This window comes from Pelecanus crispus, chromosome 4 (assembly GCF_030463565.1).
Source record: "Pelecanus crispus isolate bPelCri1 chromosome 4, bPelCri1.pri, whole genome shotgun sequence".
Taxonomy (NCBI): domain Eukaryota; kingdom Metazoa; phylum Chordata; class Aves; order Pelecaniformes; family Pelecanidae; genus Pelecanus; species Pelecanus crispus.
The window spans coordinates 55,209,536-55,234,018 of NC_134646.1; the positions used below are offsets into that span (position 1 = coordinate 55,209,536).

The 24,483-nt window shown below is 39.4% G+C and overlaps 1 protein-coding gene across 4 annotated transcripts in view; it reads left to right on the forward strand.

Annotated features, from left to right (window-relative positions):
• DLC1 (DLC1 Rho GTPase activating protein) overlaps positions 1-24,483 on the forward strand; it is a 218,749-nt gene that overhangs the window by 132,398 nt on the left and 61,868 nt on the right. The gene's annotated exons all lie outside the window — the stretch shown is intronic.

The window sequence follows — 24,483 nt, forward strand, 5'->3', positions numbered from 1 at the left end:
ATGAAACTCCATGCAGCTTTAGAAACCACCCTGCTCTTTGCCCAAGGTGAGGATGAGCACTGTACCATAGCGGGGGCAGTGGCTGGAGGTGTGCTGCTAACCACAGCACTTTGGGCAGAGTGCCTCCTTGTAAGAAGAGAAAATAACTGCTGAACCTCCACAGCCGGTCACGGATGCACTCGGCTGGCAGCAAATACGGCAGCCTTACCTTACTCCTCTCCCTGTGGGGCCAGGCAAATGAAACTCTGATCTCTTGGCCTACAAGTAGGTGAGTGTGAAGATGGGGTTTCTGGTTTTTTCCCCACGAACTCAGCGTGAGCAGATGGATTTACCACTGAATTTCTCAGATGCAAGTGAGTGCACTCACACTCCACTAGGTGTGAGTAATTAAAGGTGGGAAATAGTCTTGCATTAAAAAAAAGAAAAGAGAGCAAGGCTCAAAATTAAGTTTTATAGTCAAAATGTAATTCCATTATGTGGCAACACAACAAACTTCCAGAAGAATCAGGATCTGATTTCTGAGATATATGACCCCCTTTGCCACTTGTAGCTTAATTTGAACTGAAGGCATGTTTTAAATATTACTGTAGTGTTAAATAAATCATAGTAAATTGAAATGTCACTACAGAAAAAATAAAAAAAAGAAAATAATAAACTGTGCCAAGACTTACCTATTAAGCAGACTGGTTTGTAAATTAAAGGTCAAAAGGGAAATAAAAGAGAGAAGCTCAAAATGTGGCATGCGCAAGAACATAAGATACTTGAACTAAAATGATGCAGCATTGACATTCACTGAAGGAGAATGAAAGGAGCTCACTATTTAACCTATTACTTTCTGTAAAGCCTTGTGAAACAGCAATAAAACCGAGAATCTAAATAATCCAGTTATTTCAGCAACAGTTAGTAAAGTAGACAAACAGCAATGTGGATGAACCTTAATTTACCTGTCTTTGGCATGACTGTTCACAGATTCTTAGCAGCTGCTACAGTAAACAGAACTCCTGAGAGAATGACTTTTAAAGCTCTGCAAGCCTCTTTAAAATTCTGAACTTTAAAATTAGCAGGATTTAGGCACTCTGTCTTCAAAAAGCATTTTGTATGTACGTCAGGACTGTCACAAATGTGAGACACTGTGTGTGGTCAGTATAGGTCTCGTTAAATTGTGTAACTAGGTGAGCTAACTACATGCAATATACTATACTGATAAGTATAATAGGAGTAAATAGGACCCCTTTGACTTATGCAAATAAGACATCATTAGTTTATTCAGCCATCTATTCTGATTTGTTTAAGTATTTCTCAGTATGCCAGAAATTACATTCACTTTGGTAGACTTCAGTTTTCTGCAAAAATTATTCTGAAGAATTCTGACTCATTCTGAAGAATTATTTCTTTCTTCTCCCACCTGAGTTCATTCCTTACAGATAAGCAAATATCAGCTCATCTAACAATGCATTACCTCTGTCCTTCTCACCATTCACACTCTTTAAATATCATCAAGCAGTCATACCAACTGTTTACAAAGATATCCCACTTATGGCTATAAGTGACATGAGTGCTTTATAGCTCTGTATTTACAAGATATCAAAGTGGTTTCTTAGAGAGTAGTGCAATTTCCCTCCTGCTCTGGGCACATGAAATCAGTGAACCTAATAAACTAGAAAAGCCTCATTAATGGAAGCAACTGTCCTTTGTGAGTGAGCAGCAGAAGCCAGCAGATCAAAGGTGCCCCACTTCCTTCAGTAGTGTCTGCACATCTGTTTTCGTTATATCAAATGTGTGGTTAAGCTTGCTGGTTGACAACAACAAAGCGTTTTGCTATTACTGTTTTTCTAATATATGCTGACTTCAGTTTTCAGCCCATCTTTCTCTAAAAATATTTAAACGTTTTAACATGCAGTTATTGATCTGATTGATATAAGCCGTGTCTAAGCTTAACTAGGGTGTTGAGAGATGGGATGCTCCTCATCTGGCTGTACTAGATGTAAATAAAAAGATTAGACAGCACTGTGCTGGAGTTAACTTTCCTTCAAAATAACACCAAAAGCTGGTATTTTTTGCAACTATATCCAGCTGCAAACAAGTCCAGGACTGGATCTGCTATTATAACAACAGGTGTGCTCTCACTTATGAAAAAAAGACAGAAATCACAAAGGATGGTATAACCTTTGTGTAGTTTAAGAAAACCTAAATAAAATCATAATTTCGTAAGATCTTACTTAGCTGGGACCCAATTTGAAGAGCTAAGTATTACTTGGCAAAAATCTCATTGATTTCCTTTTTTTGTAATCTGAGAGAACCAGTTTAAATACTGAAATATTTTCAAAACGTAACGTTCTTTAACAGTAATCTCTATAAGAAATGCTTTTTTTCCTACTTTTTTTTCAAATAGGAAAAACTTTACACTATCAAATTAAAACACTGCCTACCCAATACCATTCTTACTCTTTTCTGTATATTTTTGCACAAAAGTTTTTGCAGGAGATCATCCTTATGGAATATTACCCATATTCCATAAGCACAGACTGTCAAGCGGTAATATACTGGTAATTAGAAAATATACTAGAAGCTACTTTGTGGACAAATGTCTTAGTACTGAAAGGGGCCATATACATGCGGCTGAGCAGCCCATCAAAACTGTAAGACACTAATCTGATTGTGATGAACAGTAATTACAATGAACAGTGACAAAAAATAAGAGAAAGGCTAACCCAGTAATGCACTTAGCAAAGTTTTGTCTGAGAGGACAATACCAGGAGTCCTTTACATTGTTCCTTCTCCTTCCATCTGGCATGCAGAATTGAGGAAGCTGATTAAATAAAATGAAAAATGCCACATATTTTTGCATAGTACTGCACATGTGTGATTAAAGACAGTGCTCAGTGCCTGATGTCGGTATGACCCAATGTCCATTTGAGTCCGGTTGACTTCTTCCTCCTGCTTTGGCAGATAGATGAAACAGTGCTTACAGGATGACGAAATATTGCAAATCCCTGAGTCAAGTCCACTCCAGAACTTCATGATCAAGCTTTGCAGTGTATTTATTTCTGAGTGATTGCAGTACTCACAAAAAAAGACTACTATTTACTTGAGAGAAATCTGAACAATTTGAGAAAAATAAATCTCTCATGTAAAACATCTCAAGAAACCTTTCTCTCTACTCAGGAAGGAAAACAGATAATTTTAATTCTAGTGTTTCTATTTGTAACCTAACATATTTCTTCAGCTAAAGAGGACAAGCAGTGACTTTAAATAGGTCTCCTTGTTTCCTCTTCTCCATATCACTCCCCAAAGTGCTCTCCACCCTATCCTTGTTTGAGTGATATCTTTATTCATTCTTATTTATGAAGCTTAGGTCATCCAATTCACTTACAAAGTCAACAAGACAAGTTAACCAGGGCTTTAGACCAATAGCAAATGTTACATATCATATGCTCTAAGTACAAACTAGAAACAGCATAAACATTTATAAAAACGTTCAAGGAAAATGGATGCATGAAGAATGTTTATTTGTTTATTTAGCTTTCCTTTGTTCACACATTCACTCATTTGTTTAAAAGAGGAAACTATGCAGTTGCTTGATTAATACTAACTTTAGATAGCAGAGAGAATGTCTATATATAAAGCTGAATTTTCCTCCCAAAGGTGGAAATGACAACCAAAGACCATCCTAATGGAAAACTGTAGCTCTTGCATGATTTATTCTTCACAATATGAATGAAGTATTGACGGTAACAAGCATGTAAACTTAAATTTTGCAAGTAGTGATTCTAACTGCTCTTCATTTTACATGCTTGTCTCTTAATGAGTCCAGATGGGTCTGGGCTGTGAATCTGAACAGAGAATTTGAGGTAGTGTCTTACAAGCACAAAGCTTACCCTACAAATAAATTTGAGCATACTCTATATGTATAAGGTTGCTCACAAACAGTGCATTTAAATTCGTCAGTAGAATTAAGCCAGAACCTGAAAGTATAAGAGGCAGTAAACTGGTCATCTATGTGTTGAAAGTACACATTTAACAATCTATATCACCCAATAAAATGAGTCATTTTTTTTTCAGCTATATCATGAGTATTACTTTAAATCCATAATATTTCTGTAATCTACTTTTTCTTTTCAGAACTGCTCATTCTTGTTTAAACCTAAATAATGCTGCTAGTGGATATTTTGTCCTTAGAGCAGACTAACAAATAGCAAGATATTATTTTCATGAGGCTTTTGATGTCATTGGTTTTCACCCAATTTAGGCTACTAATCCCCATGACAGATTAGCAGTCTGTTTTGGATAGCAACATAATCATACATGAGAAAGAAAACGTGAAGTCTGGTTGACCTTGGGCAACTCGTGACACCTCTGTTAGATGCAGTCTATGATCTATAAATATTACCTTATGTCTCTTGCTATTCCAAATAAAAAGAGGTCTCCATGTTCACGGTGGAGTAAGGCTTCCTGAACACCAATGCCATTGAGCTGACTTTGGTAAAGTTCGTAGGTCCACACTGCTGAGCCACATGTGCAAAAAAGAGGTATGCAGTTTTTTGGGGTAGCATTGGAGTATTGCTATAAAGTACCTTGCATTCCAGTAGTGGTCCTTAGGCTACAGCTTGGGCACTTCTGTCTTAGAGATTTCCTTTTTTCTTATGATCTTAAGAGAATTGAAAAACAAGAACAGAATCTTAGGGGGATCATAAGTAATGTACTTATAAATTTGGGGATTCTGTGAATGTTTTGAGAAAGCATCATGAAAAACTGTCAGTTTTCCAGTGTGGTCCTCTCTCCTCTTGATCTGGTGAACCTCAAAGTATCTATCCCTTAAGATCAGCTCCTACCGGCTCTTCTGGAGAACATAAGCCAAGTATTGAGGATATGTGGTGGTTATGGAAAAGAAGGATTTGATTATGTTTCATTTAATACACTTTCAGATATTAAGGCACTTACTTTCCACTCTGTCACACTGATGCCCAGAGTCTTAATACTTGCATTAAATGGATGTGAACAGCCAGAACTTTTAAAGCATCTCTTTAACCACAGTTACTTTTCTCAATTAGAGAAAATTATTGCCAATATCTATGACAGAGTGGACATGTATAACTGACAAATCACATGTTGGTTTGCACTTTTGTTTTTTTATTTGTAAAATAGGCATGACCAAATAACAGCTTTCTGAAACATAACTGTTTCTTGAAGGTCTTTGACAGAAGTATTCACAAAGTTTGTTTGTCTCATATCTCGAGAAAAAGTGAATTTTTTTTCCCCCTACCAAAAGATGACTGATTAGCCACTGTGTTGGCATTCCTAACAGAGTATTTGGTAGCACGATGTGGCTGCTCCAGTCTCCCAGTCCTCACTCAGCCTTCTCTGGGAAATATTATTCCAAGATAGTTTAGTTCAGGACTTATTTTATATCTATCAGTGTGATTTAGCTACAATCTGTTCTCAGCAAGGGAACCTCCATATGCCATCTTCTACTTCTGCGCATGTGCCAGCCTAGATACCGCCTGATTTAGGCGCCAAAAATTTTTCTGATGAAACATTTCATTTGAAAACCTGTTGCACCGAAGGAAGTGGGAATTTTGCCAGGACTTCATCCTATCTGCTTTCTGAGACTACCCATGAAAATGTGCTATGTCACATGACATTCCCAGTACAGCATTGGGTAGGGTATATCCTGCAGAAAGACATCTCTTGTAAACAAGATTTAGCAATCTTGGAGGGAATTTCCTGCTGTTGGTCAGATTGTTTTGAACACCATTGACCTTGCTGCCGATTTCTATTCTAAGAGCAGCTATTCATCTGTGTCCCATCCAGTTGCTTTGATGACAGTAACTGCTGGGGAGGTGGATAAGGAAACCTAGAGACACTCGTTCCAGTTGTGAGGCCTGCTGATAACCAGCCCAGACTATGCTCTGGCTAGTCTATACTGATTTAAACACTGTTTGGAAGGAAATAGCTTCACTGAGGAAGGAAGCAAGGGAATGCGGAAAACAAACAAAAAAAATTCCAAGTACAGCATTAACCTAGACCACATCGTGTTGCCACATTACTACCAATATTGCACAGCAAAACACAGGGCGAGCACACCACAGAATGCACCAAAAATATATTTGTAAAGTGCACTGGCATTTGAGGCATTCTCAGATGCTCTTCAGATTGCCAGTCTTCATTAAGCAGATGAATCTTCACCATTTGTTCCTACTTTGCAAAGAATGTCACATTCCTTCACAAGAAAAAATATTTCATACAGTTGGGATCGTAATGACTGATTCATGGACAGTTTTTTCTGAACACAAGGAGGAGATCTAGGCAAAAAAGCCAAACCATAGGGAGCAAAACAGACTGATTTATTTAGTTAGCTACATGTCTTCTAACTCAAAAACTCTTCTGGCTTTTTAATCTCTCCTCTATAAAAATATATTTATGTAAGAATTATGTTTTAGTGGACTTCATTTCTGGAAAGTAATTTTTTTTCTTTGGTCTCTTTGGATGGTCTGACTGCACAATCCCCAAGATGTCTGTAACATAAAGTATTTTTCATGTGTCAAATAATTCATAGCCCTCACAGGCTGAAGCCTCTGCAGAAAAGTACCTAATCAGGTCACAGAAATTTAAGGTAAAACAGAGACAATCAAAAATTGCATCTTGATCATACTGCATGAAGGGCATCTTCTTAATAGGGCTGATTTCTCCAGACAGTCTCAACATTTCATAGGAAATCTTTCCATTTTCTGTCTGTTTTACTATATAATAAAGAACAGACTATGATTATATAATAAAAAACAGATGTTGTCTGAAATAGTCTGAAATTATTAGAAATGCTAAAAAAATTTGCAAAGTCTGCATAATGAGGATCAAACGTTTAGTAAATATTCAATATTGCCATTTGATATTGAAACTATCAAGTGTATTACATCATTTTCAATACTTTATTATGTAAAGAATAAAACAAGATTTTTATATAGTGACTTACTAAACACTTTCAAACAGCTCTAAAAGAACAGAATGGATGCTCAAGGTACCAGGTTATGTAGGTATTTGGAACTGGAGTTCTGAGTCATATAACTAAACTTTAATTTAGTACCTATTGTTTTATTATGTTTAACAAATCACTGAGTGTAAATGTTTCAATAGTTCCTCAGTGCAGGTTCTTGACCTCAACAAAAGTGTATTTTGTATTATGTCTTCAAATGGTTGTGGTTTTTTAGTGGTAAAACTCGCAATGTCTTCAGAAACCCACCACCAACAGTTATGCAATAACATCCCAGCTTTAATTTCATATCATGTAAGTTCTGGTTCAAAGGCTTCCTAAAATCACTGAGCATCTTTCCACTGACCCACAATCTTAAGCTAGTGGTGAAGCTACATCCTAAATCAGCACACCTATGCAACTTTGGCTGAAACGGAACAAGAATTTCTCACAGAACTGTGTATGGTCCCAACTGATGCTCATATCTGAAATGAAAAGTAAATGATACAAACAAAACAGCTTAGACATAGCTTGAAACTGATAGGGTACAGCATCCAAAAGGCAGGGAAAGAGAAATTACATAGAATCATAGAATGCTTTGGGTTGGAAGGGACCTTTAGAGGTCATCTAGCCCAACCCCCCTGCAGTGAGCAGGGACAGCTTTAACCAGATCAGGTTGCTCAGAGCCCCAGCCAACCTGACCTTGAATGTTGCCAAGCATGGGGCCTCTACCACCTCTCTGGACAACCTGTTCCAGTGCTTCACCACCCTCACTGCAAAAAGATTTCTTTCTTATATCTAGTCTAAATCTGTTCTTCTTTAGTTTAAATCCATTATTCCTTGTCCTGTCACAACAAGCCTTGCTAAAGAGATTGTCCCTCTCTTTCCTGTAGGCCGCCTTTAAGTACTGGAAGGCTGCAATAAGGTCTCCTCGCAGCCTTCTCTTCTCCAGGCTGAACAATCCCAACTCTCTCAGCCTGTCCTCGTAGGAGAGGTGCTCCAGCCCTTGGATCATTTTTGTGGCCCTCCTCTGGACCCGCTCTAACAGGTCCATGTCCTTCTTGTGCTGAGGGCTCCAGAGCTGGATGCAGCACTCCAGATGAGGTCTCACTGGAGCAGAGTAGAGGGGCAGAATCACCTCCCTCGACCTGCTGGCCACGCTTCTTTTGATGCAGCCCAGGATACAGTTGGCTTTCTGGGCTGCAAGCGCACATTGCCGGCTCATGTCCAGCTTTTCATCCACCAGTACCCCCAAGTCCTTCTCCGCAGGGCTGCTCTCAATCCCTTCATCCCCCAGCCTGTACTGATATGGGGGCTTGCCCCATTCCAGGTGCAGGACCTTGCACTTGGCCTTGTTGAACCTCATACATTTTATAATCTTCCTGAAAAGTTGTATGTTAAAGATAAGTACAAAAGGATAAGGATAAAATACTACCCAAAAGATGAAGGAGAATATTACTTTATTCAAAAGCAAGTATGTTGAATTTATAATCTGGACTTCTTACTCTTTTCTCACGTATAAGAATATTAGAGAAAATATAAACCCTAAATTCAAGATCCAAATGAGAACATGATCCAGACGACAGTGAGGGCAATGCAGTGACAAAGGACAGCACAAAAGCAAACTTAGCCCATTCCACTTTCCTCTTAATAGTTCAGCTAAGAGTCAAGCATTCAGGCTGTATCATGTTCTCCAGTTTTGATTAGGAGAGTAAGAACCAAGTCATGGATGTCCCAGTTGTTAAACAAACAAATTCAAGAAAAAACTTGTTTCTTGTCTGAAGAACTCCTTTTGGATGCAATACAGATTTTCATCTTGGGTCTGCAGGATACCCAAGTGACTAATGTGACCAAATTTTCTACTGCCATGGACCACCTGTTTTAAGAAGAGTGCATAACTTCTATCTAAACAAGTTAGTGGAAGCTAGGCCTGTTATAAAAATTATTGGGCAAGATTCAGGTCTGCATTTTATATAAGGTCTGACTACATAGTCTGGTGGGTCCCTTTATAATCCCTGACTAGTAATTCTTTTTTTTTTTCCTCACAGACAACTGCACTGTCTTATTGTAGATACAAGAGGTGATTAGTGTATGATTTTCCTGAAATTAGTGTTTAGAAAATCTGATTATTTTCCAGCATTTTTCATACATTTCTCTGAACACAAGCTGAACCTGATCATAGCATCTACAGGTCAAGTGTTTAGCTGTCATTATAATGTCTTCCATAGCTTAGGTTGAAGTTAATTTAATCTGAAAGAAATAACAGTACACTCCTTGGATGTAACTGCATGAAGCCGGTCCCCTTCCCACCACACTCTTATTTTGATCACATCTGATGCTCCCTGTGTCATCATGGCATTTAGGAAGCAGGGAATTTTCTTGTTCACAAACCCTTATACTAAGAACAAATGCCTTTCCAGACATCTTTGTTTCAAGGGACCTTCTTTATGTCCCCCAAGGTCAGGCTGATGAACATTTAACCTATTTTGAAATATCTTCTACTGTTAGTACGCTGCATGAGCAGGACAGAAAAAAACAAAAGACACTCTCTGCACTTCCTTCTGTGGCATTTCCACCCCGATATAAAGCTCTCTGTTAGGCTTACATAGCAATCAGCTATCACCTTTCCTTGTGTTTGTGTGTTTCATCACTCAGTTTCCCTCTGGTCTTGCTGACACTTCCCGGCACACCTTCTTTGCAGTCACTTGCATGTCAGTCAGCAGCTGCCTTCTCGCACATCCCAGTCCCACTGACCACCTTGTGAAGTACTAGCAGATAGTGCTGTCTTTTTTTTTTTTAGCCTTTCTGCATTTTAGAAAGAAATTTAGTAATATAATCAATCAAGGGTTGATCAGACACTCATACGTGCATGCAACATTCATAGAATCATAGAATCATTAAGGTTGGAAAAGACCTTTAAGATCTTCCAGTCCAACCACTAACCTAACACTACCAACTCCACCACTAAACCAGTTAAGGGTAGAGTAATAATTAATTTCATGTTTCCTGGCTTGGTGGCTGCATTATTTTTTAATGAAAGTAAAACTAGGAATCATTAAGGTTGGAAAGGATCTCTAAGATCATCAGTCCAACCGTCAACCCAACACCACCATGCCAACTAAACCGTGTCCCAAAGCGCCATGTCTACATGTTTTTTGAACACCTCCAGGGATGGTGACTCCACCACCTCTCTGGGCAGCCTGTTCCAATGCTTGACCACTCTTTCCATGAAGAAATTTTTCCTAATATCCAATCTAAACCTCCCCTGGCGCAGCTTGAGTCCACTTCCTCTCATCCTATTGCTAACTACTTGGGAGAAAAGACCAACACCCACTTCACTAGAACCTCCTTTCAGGCAGTTGTAGAGAGCAATATGGTCTTCCCTCAGCCTCCTCTTCTCTAGGCTAAACAATCCCAGTTCCCTCAGCTGCTCCTCATATTGAATTGCACATAGGTTAATACTGTATTGAAAGAATGCAGGATAGCATTCCTGTACCAACATTATGGGGACAAAAAGGTGAAAAATACAAAACCTCAAAAAATTCTTTGCGATAGTACTGAGAGACATTGTTTCTGATTTTGGAGGTGCCTAAAAATTACTAAGGCATAACTGTACATCTGTACATCGACTGATTTTTTTTATTTCAATACAAACCAAAGGAATAGGAGGTCACAAGTTTCAGTCTAATATTTCTTTAATCCTGGTAACACCTCTGAGTTACCAAATGCCCATTCTCAGGCCCACCTACTCTTCCCACTTTCCTTTTCAAGACCTTTTCCTATCACAACTATGGCTGTCTTGCTTAAATATTTTCCTCAGTGCCGCATAAGTTCTGGTCTCAAGAAAAGAACTCTTTTCTTAATAACTCCTTTTATATTCTACCATCATGCTATTATTGTCAGTTGAATTGTACCTCATAATTCCAGGAAGAATGAGAATATTTCACCCCAAAGTTGACTAAAAAATTCTATCAGGTTGTGTGCTCAAATGTAATCCAACAGACTCAGTCTCCCACAGAGAATTTTAACCTATCTATTAATTATTTCTGCTGCTTTTGTTTTGTTTAACATAACCAGATTCTGACTTTTCCTTTAATACATTTCTTTTAATAAATACCAACTGTTTCAGTCCACTAGTCAGAATGACCAGTCTTGCCTAATGTTTCCTCAGTCTTCTCTTTCTAAAAGCTGGTCAGGGTACCTGTATACCTTCCTACAGATTAGAAATTGTTATTTCCACTGAACAAACTGTTATGATGAGGCCAGAACTGGCAGCTGAACATGGCACACCAGTGAACATATGTTTTTGCAAAGAAAAGTCACCATCTGGCTGAAATGCAGCCAAGATCCTTCCCAGCCCCATCTGCAGGTGAGAGGAGATACCCGTGGAAGCAGCTGGCATGAAATCAGAATACTTAATCTTGCAAGATGTTGACCTAAAATGAAGAGGCATACGTTTATGTATTACATAACACCAGCTTTCACCTTACCAACAGACATTTATTTTATTCAACCTACAATAGTTGGTATAAATGCCATAATGGTGGGCATCCTTCTAAGATCTAAGATGTTTTATTCTGTGCTATATTTGAGTATGGGTCTTTTGACAAACCTTGCAGATTACAAAATTACAAGTTTTTAAGATAACAGTGTTGCAGTTTAATGACCACTTCTATGTGAGGGTGTGAAAGAAACTAGGGAGTCAGGAACATATATGTAAATGAATTAAAAATACTAATCGAGAATGTTTAAGGAAGTAAAAAGGGAGCAGAATGCCATAATCTCTTGAATTACATCCTAATGTATCCTAATGGCCAATTGCAGAATATATGGGGACAGTTTTTGCAATAGAAAGAGAATTGACGCTAGCCATTCCCAGCTTGGGGAAGGACAGAAGGGGAAGGAGGATCTTACACGTCTGTGTCCTTACGTGTCTTACACATCAAGGAACCTTTAATAATGGAATGAGGATAGATATATTTCTGAAACGGCCTAAAATCTAAGACAGTGGTGGAAGGATATGTAGAACACCTTACCAACTAACAGATATGCTGAAATGGTTAAAGGAGATTTTAACTGATAAATATAATCCAGGGTGGTTTTACTGTCAGTGTTGCAAATTCACGTTTTCTTGGTTAGTGTTAGCCAGAGGAGCAGGAAAGTGAAGAAATGGCCTATAACTCACCCCAGATTTGACACACTGTGTTTCTTCAGAGTCCATTGACTTGGAAGATTAGTAACGGTGGTAAAATAAGGGTTGTGTCCTTCCCGTCCCTGTCTTTGTGCTGCTGTAAGGGTTCGTGTTGTCAGGTGCTGAGCTGGAGCAGGAAACTGAGTTAGCTGAAAATCAGTGAGGGTTTTTGGAGGTGGGGTTGATTCGTTTTGTTTGTTTGTTTGTTTGCTATCAGGTTAGTTTTCAGCCAAGGTGATTCCTCACCCAAGTCATTGTGTGGCCTTGTGAACTTTTGTGGCAGAACAAAGGCAGGAATGGGAGTGCATAGGTGGGGATGGAAAGCAGAGGAAGGAGGCAACATTTTGGTCCCAGCTCTCATTTATATCAGCTTTAAATGACCATGAAACCACATTCGCCTTTACACAGGTAAAAAAAGGTCCGGGACATGAGCACTGCTGAGATGTTACAACATATGGTCAGAATTGCAAGTGAAGTATCCCCTCTCATCCCTGGCCTCAACACTACCAAAATATCTGCAGCAGCATTTGCTACAAAGAAGGATCAGGATCTCCTGTACCTCATGTCATCCTCTTCATTCTTCATGTTTTCCATATACATGCATTACTTAGCACATCCATTACATAGGATAAAATCTACCTACAAGGTGATCCACAGTTACACTGCCTTGCAGCTAAAATGTTCAAAGTAGATGGTGGTAGTTCTGTTGCAAAGATCTTCACAATGTGTTTTGTGATATAATGCAATATATGTGACCTGCTGTCAGGCAGCTATGAGCCCTGTCATATAAGCCTAGGATTTTTTTTATATGATCTATGGTTGAAAATGTTCTTAATCAAATAAACAAACCAAATAATTCCTTTCCCTTTGAGACTCTTCATAAGCCATTTTTAAGATAACTTGCCAGGTGAAAAGGATGATGTAAGTAGATACAAAACAAGATACTCATCATTGCGATCCCCACCCCCCCAAAAGTGGCCATTAATCAGTTGTGTGCTACACAAGCACGCTGTGCTTACACTAGAGAGAATATTGCCAAAGTTCTTCCAACGTGCACCAAATAGTACAAGGCTCTTCAAGTGTAATAAACATGCACACACAAACACTCTTGACATGCCAAGACAGGAGGCCTGGAGTATTTGAGACACGGTGGCAGGGCCACGCAACAATAGTGCAGTTTGTGTTGTTGGCAGTACTGGCATACCACTGGCCAGAACTTCAAAAGCATCCAAAAGACCAAAGAAACGGCTGCAAACAGAGAGCAACTTTAAATGCCCATAGAGTACTTTGAAGTGATTATTAACAATGCATCCCATAGCCCGAGGCATGCACAAAGTATGTCTGCACACCAAGCTGCTGAATGGAACAGGATTTGTTTATCAGCCCCTCCACCAAGACTACAGAGGCTCCCTCTGAAACAATTTATTCTTCTCTGCTCCTGCAGCTGAATGTGCCACAGGCATTTTCTGTGGGACAGATTCAGCTAATAAGCAATCGGTTCACTGGAAGCGGTAGTAAGTCCTATCTGGAGAAAGCTGAAAGCTATCTTCTATGCCAGGGAGAAAAAGGCCCTATGACCACCTCCTGCATTTGTGTTCCCCTCCTGGCAACACTGGTTTGAGTTTTGGTGGCCAAATGTGACTTCGGTACAACTGTTGGCTCCCTGGATGTTGTAGCAGGACACAGAAGAACCAGGGGAGATCATCTGCACCATCACAAAGGGAATAGTAAGGGACTTCCACTAATTACTGTTAAGACTGGTGCAAACTGTTTCCCTTCTGCAGGCTTCTGTTTTCCTGCTAAGCTTTGACCATTTTACTACTGTCATGCAAGCTCAAATCATGCTTCCATCATTTGTCTGTATGGCCTGTCTGTCTCTTCCTGGGACCCGGACAAAAGGCTTTCTGGGGCATGAATGGCTGCTTTGTCTTCCTGCTCTGAAGAGATCTTAGGCAAATGTAGTCAAGCTCCACGTTTGGGGGGCAAGGGGGAGGAGGAGAATAATAACTCTGGCCAGGTTTGTAGCTTTCAAATAGTTGAATACTTTGAAGCTAGGAAAGAATTTTTTCCCAAATCTTCTGTTCTCTGTGAAGAAATTACTTCAGCTGTGGCTAGGAAGTAATAGTCAGGCATGAAATAAGAAAATTACTACAAAGAGGATGACTTAGGATCTCACTCAAAGTGAATATATGCCACTTTAAAGCTCAGTGAAGAAAAGAATGAATCTAAGAAACAGGATTTATTCCAGAGGCTGAAGTATAAAAGACTCATTAATGACAATCTCTGGTTTTGTATGCCTTTTGAATAAGTATTCATAACCCTGTTGCCCTTTGGACAGATACTGTATCAAGATATTTTTGGCTAAAAGATACAACCAAGCCACAGAGTTGCACTGCAGATTTCAGGAAAAGGGGGATCGGTTGCGTTTAGTTTGCACTGTCCCTTTATTCTTTAAGACTTATTTAGTTAGATAAAAACACAACCAAGTTTTTTATTAGCAAACTCTAACTTCAGCTGTTGCCCATCTATTTCCATGTATTTCCAAGAGAAGTGAATAACAAATGTTTAAGCTCTTCTTTTTAATAGAAGTTTAATTAACCAAATATCCTGTTTTAATCTGTGCTGCTACACTGAGTTCTGAACTACCTGAAAAGATTAGCTAAAATAAAATGTCAGCATTTGGTTTTGCTTACTGGTTACTAGCTAACATTTAGGAGTATAAATTGATTTCAGATGGGAATGTCAGCTGCATGCTCTGGCTAGAAATGAAGCTCTGACTCAGAGGGGTAGAGAAGATATCATAATCAAAATTTCTCAAATTAATTTATTCCAAGTAGGGGAGTGACACCAAGGTGGAATTCATCCTGTATCCATTGCAATATTTTGTTCTACCCCCAGATAACAGCTAAGCCTTCCTAAACAGTGGCACGCACCATTGTGAAGCCTTTCTCTCCACACTGCTCTTCTCATGCCTGGCCTAAAATCATCCCACACCACGTTTTTCAGGGTTTCCCACAACCTTGCAGACTAGTATGATTTTTAACCCTCAAAGCAAAGCAGCAGGAGGATGGATTTTGAATGAAACAAAATAACAGTTTGGGGAGAAATGTCTGGTTTGTGCTAAAACAGAAAGACTTTCTTCACTTTGAATCAGGAAATGGTTTGTTTCTGCTGTAGACATTTCTAACCATGCAAGTGAAAGCTTCATTTTAGGCATCAATCACAAGAATGAAACAGAAGAGAGGGAAGCAGTGATGTTACTCCTGAGTGCTTTTAGTCAGTAGCCCAGCAGTTATGGTATTAATCCAAGACAATTAAGACACATGTACAGGTCCTTGCACTGTACCACACACATGTAGTGGCCCAGGACAGCATTGCTCGCATCTCTGCACCGCTTCTCAACTGCACTTTGTTGAACTCCTAACCTACCAAGTAGAGCACCGATGGGTGACAATATTTCAGAGCCAACAAGCTCTTACATGTTTTGTGTAAGTTTCACCTTCACATAAGTCATGCAGTCTCCAGTGGGAAAACCCAAGCTCACCTGTGTTGAGACTGAACGCTGTGGGTCCTAGCCTCTTCAGCTGGCAGAGAGAGAGAATGGCGAGTAAACTGAGCCACATTCAGGCCACCGTCATTTTAATGGTGAAGATGGGTGCAGACGAGGACTGCTGGGTTGCATTTCAATTACGCACCTCAGTACCAAACTGATCACATATCTCTCCTGAGATGTGGAGGACCAAAACACAGCTAGCTATTATTTTTCTCAAATCAGTAACATCAGAGGGCCTATGACTTGGGTTTACAGGGAATCTGCAGCTGCAGCCGTTGCATTGTATTTGGCTGTTTGGGGCTATAGGTGACGAGCATGTACTTCCTCTGGTTTCTGACTAATTATTCGCCGCCACCTTTTTTTTTTCCTCTGGTTCCCAGAACAGTGTGCTGTAGTATGGATGTCATACCTGGCATCCTAATATTAATACCATTCACTAACCAATAAAATTCCATGTGGGACTGACATGACTTTCCTATTTTATGTTGAGGCTGACTATTTTTCCCTTGAAAATGGGTATCAGGCAAGTGGCAAGTAGCAACCTCTAGGTTTGATTTGTAGCTTGAAAACAGGCAAATCTAATATCTCGCTCTAAGCAGAGCTTGATCATCTACTCACTTGTTTATTCCCCTTCTCCCAATCTGTTTAAAGCAAGTCTCATCCCAAACTTAGCTCCTTATAAAGCCTCTGTTCCTTTCAGTGGCATTACTTTTATTCTTTGCTTAAGCATGGTTCTAATTCTACTAAATGATTAACCAGCACAGGGTTTATCCATATGAACAGTGTGGATCCCTTCAAAGGACTTCCAAGTCTCCTTCATTCTCCAGACAAACCCTCAAGGGCCAAGTCACCAAAAGATGTTTTTGTCTTTCCTTCCACACCCTTTGCCTTTTTTGCCAGTTCTAAGCAACCATAAAATATCTGCTACACACTTCTGTGATGCAGGGAGAATAATAATCAACCCTGGTCCAAGTCACGTACAGAAGCAATAGAAAAGTATTTTAACTGAGCAGGAATGTTATTTATCTCTAAACTACTTACGTTTAACTGCGCTTTAAAAAAATCCTCTTCTTTTGACCAAAACAAACCTCCAAACACAGATGTTCACTAAGTATCCAAACATGAATAAAAGACATTCAGAGAAATCTGGGGGAAGACACTCAGAACCTAAATCCCCAAATCCTTACACAGATTATATTCAGTCAGAACTCTCAATTAATCGAGGCTAAGCAATGAGTAAAGCTTTCAGAATTTAAACATCTCCTTACATAACTGCATTTTTTTAAATTAGGTTTTGTAATCTTATGCTTTCATACAGCATCGCACCAGCGAAGTCACAAACTATAAATGATCTCCTAAAAGCAGTGAAATTGAAGCCAAGAGCTTTTGACTAACTTGAAATTTGCTGCTGCAAGGGATAAATGTGCCAGATCCTAGTATGTGGGTCACTTGTTTTGCCAGACCATCCAGTGTATGAACAGACTTGTATCTCTCATCCTGAGGAGGGCAGAGAACAAATATTTTGATCGTTTTCAGCTTTTTGTGTTTTATGGGCAAATGTGTGATAATGAAAAACTGGAATATGGAATGAATTATATTTAGATCATAGCTGTGACTTTGCTTTTCCCTAATATCCGTGCTGTCAGGTCCCACCCTAAGAGTTTGGTATGCACATTACAACTTCTACCTAGTGCTAGAACAGGCACTAATTGGCTGAAGGGTATGGATTGGTAAATTGAATTACAGCCAAAGCCCATCAAAATACAGTAGAAGACTATTTGGAGGGCATTTTGAACAAACAAGGGTAGCCACTGCCCCTGCTTTTCCTCTCCTGTCAACAAATATGGAAATTCAAATACCAAAGCTCTCAATAAATTTCACAACTGATAAGAAAAACAAAATAAACATGTTCTTAATTACTGTTCTCTCTGTGCATCACAGTAGTGCATAGCCCAATCTTTGCAAAAAAAATTTCCTCAGGATGATGAATCAAAAATATCATTTCTTACTCGTGATACAGAAGCATACCACATAATTATACGCTCTGGAAAGTGTATTCTGTGAATCTGAATCAATAGTGACTAGGCTAACATTCTCCATAGACCAATTATAATAGGTAATTTTGCTTTTTACTTCCCATTTTCTTTAACTAATTAATTCTGAAGTTGAGCATTAGGAGTGCACTGTATTAAACTCTTCCTATAGTCAGACCTTAAGAAAGCAAGAAAGGAAAAGTTATGGAAGAATCTGTTTACTGTGATCAAAGAACAATATACGCTGTGCAAAAAATGGATGAAATTCTGTTTAGTTAAGCATATTCTTGTAGCAGGTTTTCCTTTTTATATTTTGTTTGAGTGATCTTGTCCTTTATTGCCTATCATGCACAGGACAGCTGTTCAGCTTAACAGGTTTTAGGCTGTGTTATTCAGATATGCAGGAGTTTTGTTTTTAACTGCAACATTTCTGTGCTTTGGCTTTCCAATGTGCAACATGTGATCTTTGTTAAAACCCTGTTGTGGAATGCTGACATACACACAGATTTACTTTCCCTGCCAGGAATTCATATAGATTTATAGGAAGTTTTAAAAAATGCAGACTCAACTTTTATTTTTCATTCAGAAAGAAACGCAGCTGTCATGTTGGTGACAAATGGCTTTTAATTTTAAATTTTTGGATGAAAGGAATAGGCATCTTCCCTGACCACACTGTGACAGGATAGAACTAACTACATCCTATGACTTGAGAACCACATACAGTATCTGTAGGTAACTGAACACAACATTTTACCAACTGCTTCAGAAAAGAGCTATTCCTAAATTCAGCTTTCCTAAAAACAGACCATGGAGTCTGCTTCCTCCTACACTGGGGATTAACTGCTGTTCTGAATCTATCTGACATTTCCATCTGAGCACAAAGCAAAAAGAAAGATACTTTTTCCCAAAGGATGGAGGTACAGTAGGGAAGAAAAAGGAGGATTTATGCAAAGGTTGGAAATAAGACGTAACTGTCTTAATCAGAAGCTAGTAGCAATCAAATGCTTTCTTCACAAAGGAAGTCCAGGCTGAGATACTGTCAGTAGGAACATTTCACTGGATAAATGTTCAAGGGATGGAATCACTTTCTCAAACCATGGATTGATTACAGGGCCAGTCAACAAGCCTTGCAGAAAATGGTCACTGGCAACCTATACCCTGCCTGAACTAACTGACATGACTTCTGCAGTAATCCCCTCAAATCTTGCCCTTGCTGTAGGGTTTGCACCTGTAGAGTGCCATATTTCCTTCTTTGTTTCTTCTTGTAAAACCCTACCCATTTAATTTGCTGAGACAATGCAGTGGCGAGACAGCCACAATATGGCACTGGGGCATGGAAGTGAAAAACATGTGTGAGCCATCTGTAGGGCACTCGGCTCCCTGACATCTGCTAGCCACATTCCTAGGTTATATGGCCAGATCATCTCCTGAGGTCCCCGAGTGGGCTGCGCCTTGCAGAAAGGAGGGAGCACTGCTGCTGCTGCTGGGCTTCCCCTAGCTGGGAGGCGGGATGAGATATTTCTACCCTTCCCACCACAGGGAAACACTGCCTTTGGTAGCTTGTGTTGTTTCCCTTTTTGTGGTATAAACCCCACTCTGATGTGGTTTTAGGGTAACCACACCGGGAGCGTCCCTGGCTGGGCGGCTCCTGGGGGCCCAGAGCAAGAGGAGGCAGCTGGGCATCAGCCTTGTGACTCTCCAGGGAAGAAGCCCTTGCTGGGGTCATCTTCCCGCAGCCAATCTCTTGGTATTGCTATAAGGAAAATTAGTCTGTCTGCCCACCTGCCTGTCCACCCTCACCTCTATTTCAGTCTCTCTTGCCAGTGAAGGAAATCAAAGAGATTTCCTGGCTCAGAAAGTCAATCATTATAAATAAATGTGTTTTCTTTTACGATGCTGGCGCTTTGCCAGTTCACAGCAGCTGAGATCTATGCCTACTACTCAAGACAGATACAAATGTTTACACAGTCTATTCCCAGGCTCAGATTTTAAAATACAAAGTAAGTCTGAATATGTTAAATATCGGGCCTGAGAGAGGAGTTGCAGGGAGTTGGACTTGTGTTGGCTGGAAGAGATTGCTCTGTAACAGTTGTAAATACTATTTTTGCTATGTGGTGTTATAGATTTTTCCTGAGCGATAGCTAACTGTAATGAAAATGAAATTTTTCATGAAATGTAATTCGATTGCTATCACATTCACATTAGGGGGACGAGCCAAGCACAAGTCTCGGTGAAGTTAAAACAATTTTCTTTGGTCTTCGTAGAAATGGTCTTTGCCCCCACCCCAATTTCATGTTCCAAATGAGAGCTAAAAAGCTGAATTTCCGTAATATAATGCAAAACATCATAGTAGTTTGCCTACCTCAGAATAAAAGTACACTAGGCAAATTATCTACCAAAAGTCAATTAAACTATCCCACTCTTCCGTGAGGCTAATAAATGAGTTAATAATCTGAACGATTGAATGTGGTAAACAAAGCATATCGAATAGCACTTTTAAAGCTTTCCAATTGTCTAAAATGCCATTTGCCAGAAATTTTATTTTACTTGTATTCTGTCCTTAATGGAATAAGAGCTTCAAATCATTGTGCCCTTCATGTAATAAAATTTTTTATTAGTTCTAAGAACTGAGTAGAATATCTGTAATGAGAGGAAAATATTGCTCTGAACTTACTGCATCTCTGGCTGTATATTTCTAGGTAAAAAGTCAAAGGAAAGGAGTTTGAGCTTTACCCTATCTGAACTTATCTGCAAAATATACTCAGATGTAGTTTGAAAGACAGAGACAAATAGTGTGTTTAACCTTAGGAGGTGCTTGGGTTTTCCCTAATCTCGACCTGCCACATAGCTGAAAGTGGAAGCCTTTGAAATGTTTTTACAAAAATATTTACTTTTTATTAAAATTAGGAATGGAGAAGGTTAACAAGGCTTTTCCTCTCCCTTTCTTTTTAACCTTGCAAACAGTTTAGTCATGAACCTCTGCAGGTCGGCATGTTCTGTTGTGTTTATCTGATAGTGACAGAACAAACTTCAAATATCTCAAGGGCTCAGTTTAATCTGTTAGGCATAGAACAGCCTTTTTTCTAAAGATGTCTAATTAATAGACCACTCATTCAGCAATGAGCTCTGCATAATGTTAGTTTCTGTGGGAATTTATTCATGACAATTATGCACTAAAAAAACAGAGGGGAAATGCACAAAATGAGTCAAAGCTGCAGAATTTGGATGTCCTGGAATCATGTGCTGCTTAAAGTCTGAATGTTAGACACATAGTCCATCTGCTTCTCCTGCTGATTTATTGACTAGCCCCATGAGCTTTTTATGTGGAATATTGGGGTACAGATACTGGGAAAAGAAACCAGAATCCAGCAGTCTTAACCATACAAAACTCTCCTTGGACCCAGCCTCGCTGTTCATGATACTCAGTGTAGATTCGCTACCAAGTGCAGTAAGGACCGGAGTAGTGAAACCCTCAAGGGCAGTTACCTCAGTAAAGAGCAAGCTGGAGTTAGTATGCAGGCATTGTGCAACTGGATGAAGGAGTAAGGGTTTCAGCATTGGGGCACAAGTTAGTAAGGACTGTAAGACTGCTTTTTTACATGAGAAATGTATACGGCATAGTGATTCTTCGTTGGGAGCATTTTTCTAGCAAAAGTTCAGCTCTTATATAGTATACTCAACTACTAGTAAAGTCTAAAAGTCCCAGAACTAAAAGAGAAAAATCAGATGAAGGGGCAAAAACATTTCTTTTTTTATTTAAAAGAAGCAAAATATACTGAAAGCAAAATAAAACAGAAAATTGGCATCAGTCTCAGTTCATCTTCATATGCAATAAACACATCACAAATTAATAACACATTCAATATTTTTGGCTATTTCAGTTCTTTTTCATAGCCCCATTGATATTTCCATAAGCCTCTTGGCAGCAGTCAGCTTTTCTGCACTCCAGTTTGCCCTGGTTTAAGAGTACATTTTCCTGTTTCTAATCATCCATAATGTCCTATAACCATCACTCATTATAGCCATCTCCCAGCTAGCATGAGCTGCGGATGACAGTGCACAACACATGACACGTCCATGCTACTCCTAGATTCAAAAGTCATGTTGTGTCCTAGCCCAAACAGCAAGTATTAAAATGACTGATTGAGAAACAACAGGTTTGATACCTGAGTAGATAACTGAACTTTGAAGCTGTGGAGGAAAGCTTGAAATTTCTAACCACCACCACCACTTGGTTTATTTTATTTAACATTCTTTTCTTTCTGATTTAACTCCTATTGATACATGATGACATAATTATTTGTGAAACAAGAAAAAAAAGAAAGAGACTTGCTTCTTCACAGAAAATCTTGGTTTTCTGTTCAGTGATGAACATGCAGGTGGCTTGTGAAACGATTCACTTGGAAATGCTGTTAAGTTGGCCCACATTTCTCTTAGGACCCTTGACCTGAAGACTCCTTGCTCCAGCAGTTTGAGAGGAATGCATTTTCTAATGCTGTTTTGCTAGCGTTCATTTTGTTGATGCGGCTGTTGAATTATGGAAGACAACTTGCACTGCAAGTCAGCCGTGGAAATGCTTGTCTTAAACATGTTAACTCATTCCCACAGTCTTGACAAAAGCCCGGGCCAGCTGCTAATCTGTATTAAATAAAGAAAAGACAGGTGGTTGGGATTTATGTTTGATTTATTTATTAGTTTATTATGTGGCTTAAAAGTCTGAGATGAAATTTTAAAAGGTTTTGTCTCAATTACATGGATTTCAATACTAAATACATTCCTTTCAACCAATAATAGCAATCATGATATGTTTTCAAGCTTTTTCTACATGCTACTTATACAAAATATACTCAAATGAAACTAGTTAGTCTGGCCAAATACAGAGATGAGTATGAACTCTCCAGTATGTCAGAGCAGCAACAGCAGCATTAAGATTTAATCAACCTGTCATTTGGACAGAAGGTTTTGCTTGCCAATGGAAATATTAAGAGCACACTTTTTCAACACACTTTTCTAGAGAAATGTGGCTTATGGGACAATATTAGCCCTTCATCCGCCTATCTGTACCCATTCTTCCAACTGTAACCAAATTTGATTATGGGGCAGATATTCCTTGAACTTTGTGAAAAACAGTTTTTAGATGGAGGAAACTCAGACTAGTAGCCACAAATGAAAAAGCTATTGCATGAGCAGTGCAGCAATCAGTCCTGTTGGCTTAGCATCTGGCCAGTCAGCACACACAAGACTGAGAACAGGCCAGAATAGGTGCTGTCTGTTCCCTAGAGGCTTATGAGGAGATCTGGGAGAGAACTGAGGTAAAAGGAGGAGGAGAGGAAGCATGGGGATGTGGCAGCAGACATTAAACACATAGTTCTCTGAAAATGCCTATTGCCATTTACTAACAATTAATGTAGTCCAGCTGTATTTGTTAAAGCAGGGACAAGCATTCCTTGTGCTGATATGGAGGTACCTCAGTGTTGGTGTCAAGTTTGACCACATAGGATTGATTAAACAAGAAAAGAAAATAGCCCTTTGAAAATTAAGTTGCTAAAATTCGTCCTGCTTTACGTGCTATCCCTTCCTTCTCTCTCTCTGTATCGTAGTCTACATGCATACAATTTCTTCACAGGTCTCTCCCTAGAGGGTTACAAGGGCTAAACCAGAAATTTGGCTAAATAAGCACTCTGGGCTGAATAAGGAATCCTGGACCTCTTCCTTGGCCAGTTTGGGTGCAGCATCGATGAAGATTTTCCACTCTGAGGTTCACATGATAACTCTGACTTGCCTGTTCTTTTATACAATGCACATTCATTCAGGGATATCCTTAGATTTAGGGTCAGCACTTGGATGAAAGGCTTCCTGACAGTACGTGAACTATTCTGCAAGGAGTAGTGTGGGTTTGGTGTGTAGCAATGAACCAATGTCAGGGCAAGGTCTTGGAGAATCTTTACCGTTAGGAAAACAAGGGTTTAAGCAAGACACAATTAAAAAATCTTGACACAATCATTAGGAGGGTTATGACTTTGTTTTAACTGGTAGGATATCAAGCTCACAGTTTACATTCATTTTGTATATCCATTATTTTCTGTGTTTAAGAAGACAATATTTGACTCATACTCTCAGACATGCCTCCTCTCTACGTTAGCCTCCTACTCCTTGTTGTGGCCCCCAGTGAAAATGATAGCCCATTTTGGCAAGCTATTTACAAACATTAAGAAATGGTTCCTGTTCCAAAGAGTTAACACTGGGCAAGACAACGTAAAAGAGAAATAATGCGATGATGTTACTCTCTCAAAGTCATGCATTATTCCAGGGGTGAGATGGAAATAGAAGCCAAGCCTCCTGGTTCTCTGTACACTGCTCTCCTTTACTTTCTCTCTCCTTCTCCTTCCCCCCTCCAATTTCAACCTTTTTCATTCTCCTATCTAGGTTTTTCTCCCTTCCTCACTTTCCCTTCTCCTTGTGCTGTGTCCACCAAGTAAGGAAGAAAAATATCTTTGGCCTCCCTTTGAACAGGACTTCTCTTCAGAGATTTTCCACTCTCCTTGGGTGCTGCATTACTACACAGGTCGTAATGCCTGAGCTCACTGGATTAAAGCTTGCCGAAGACTGCCTGCATGAGTCACAGCTGCCATAGCAACTAAAGTTTCAACATATCTGGATACAGCCATTTATGCTGACGTGTTACATATTTAAATATTATTTTAGCCAGAATCATCCCTAGAGTCCCAGGGACTCCATA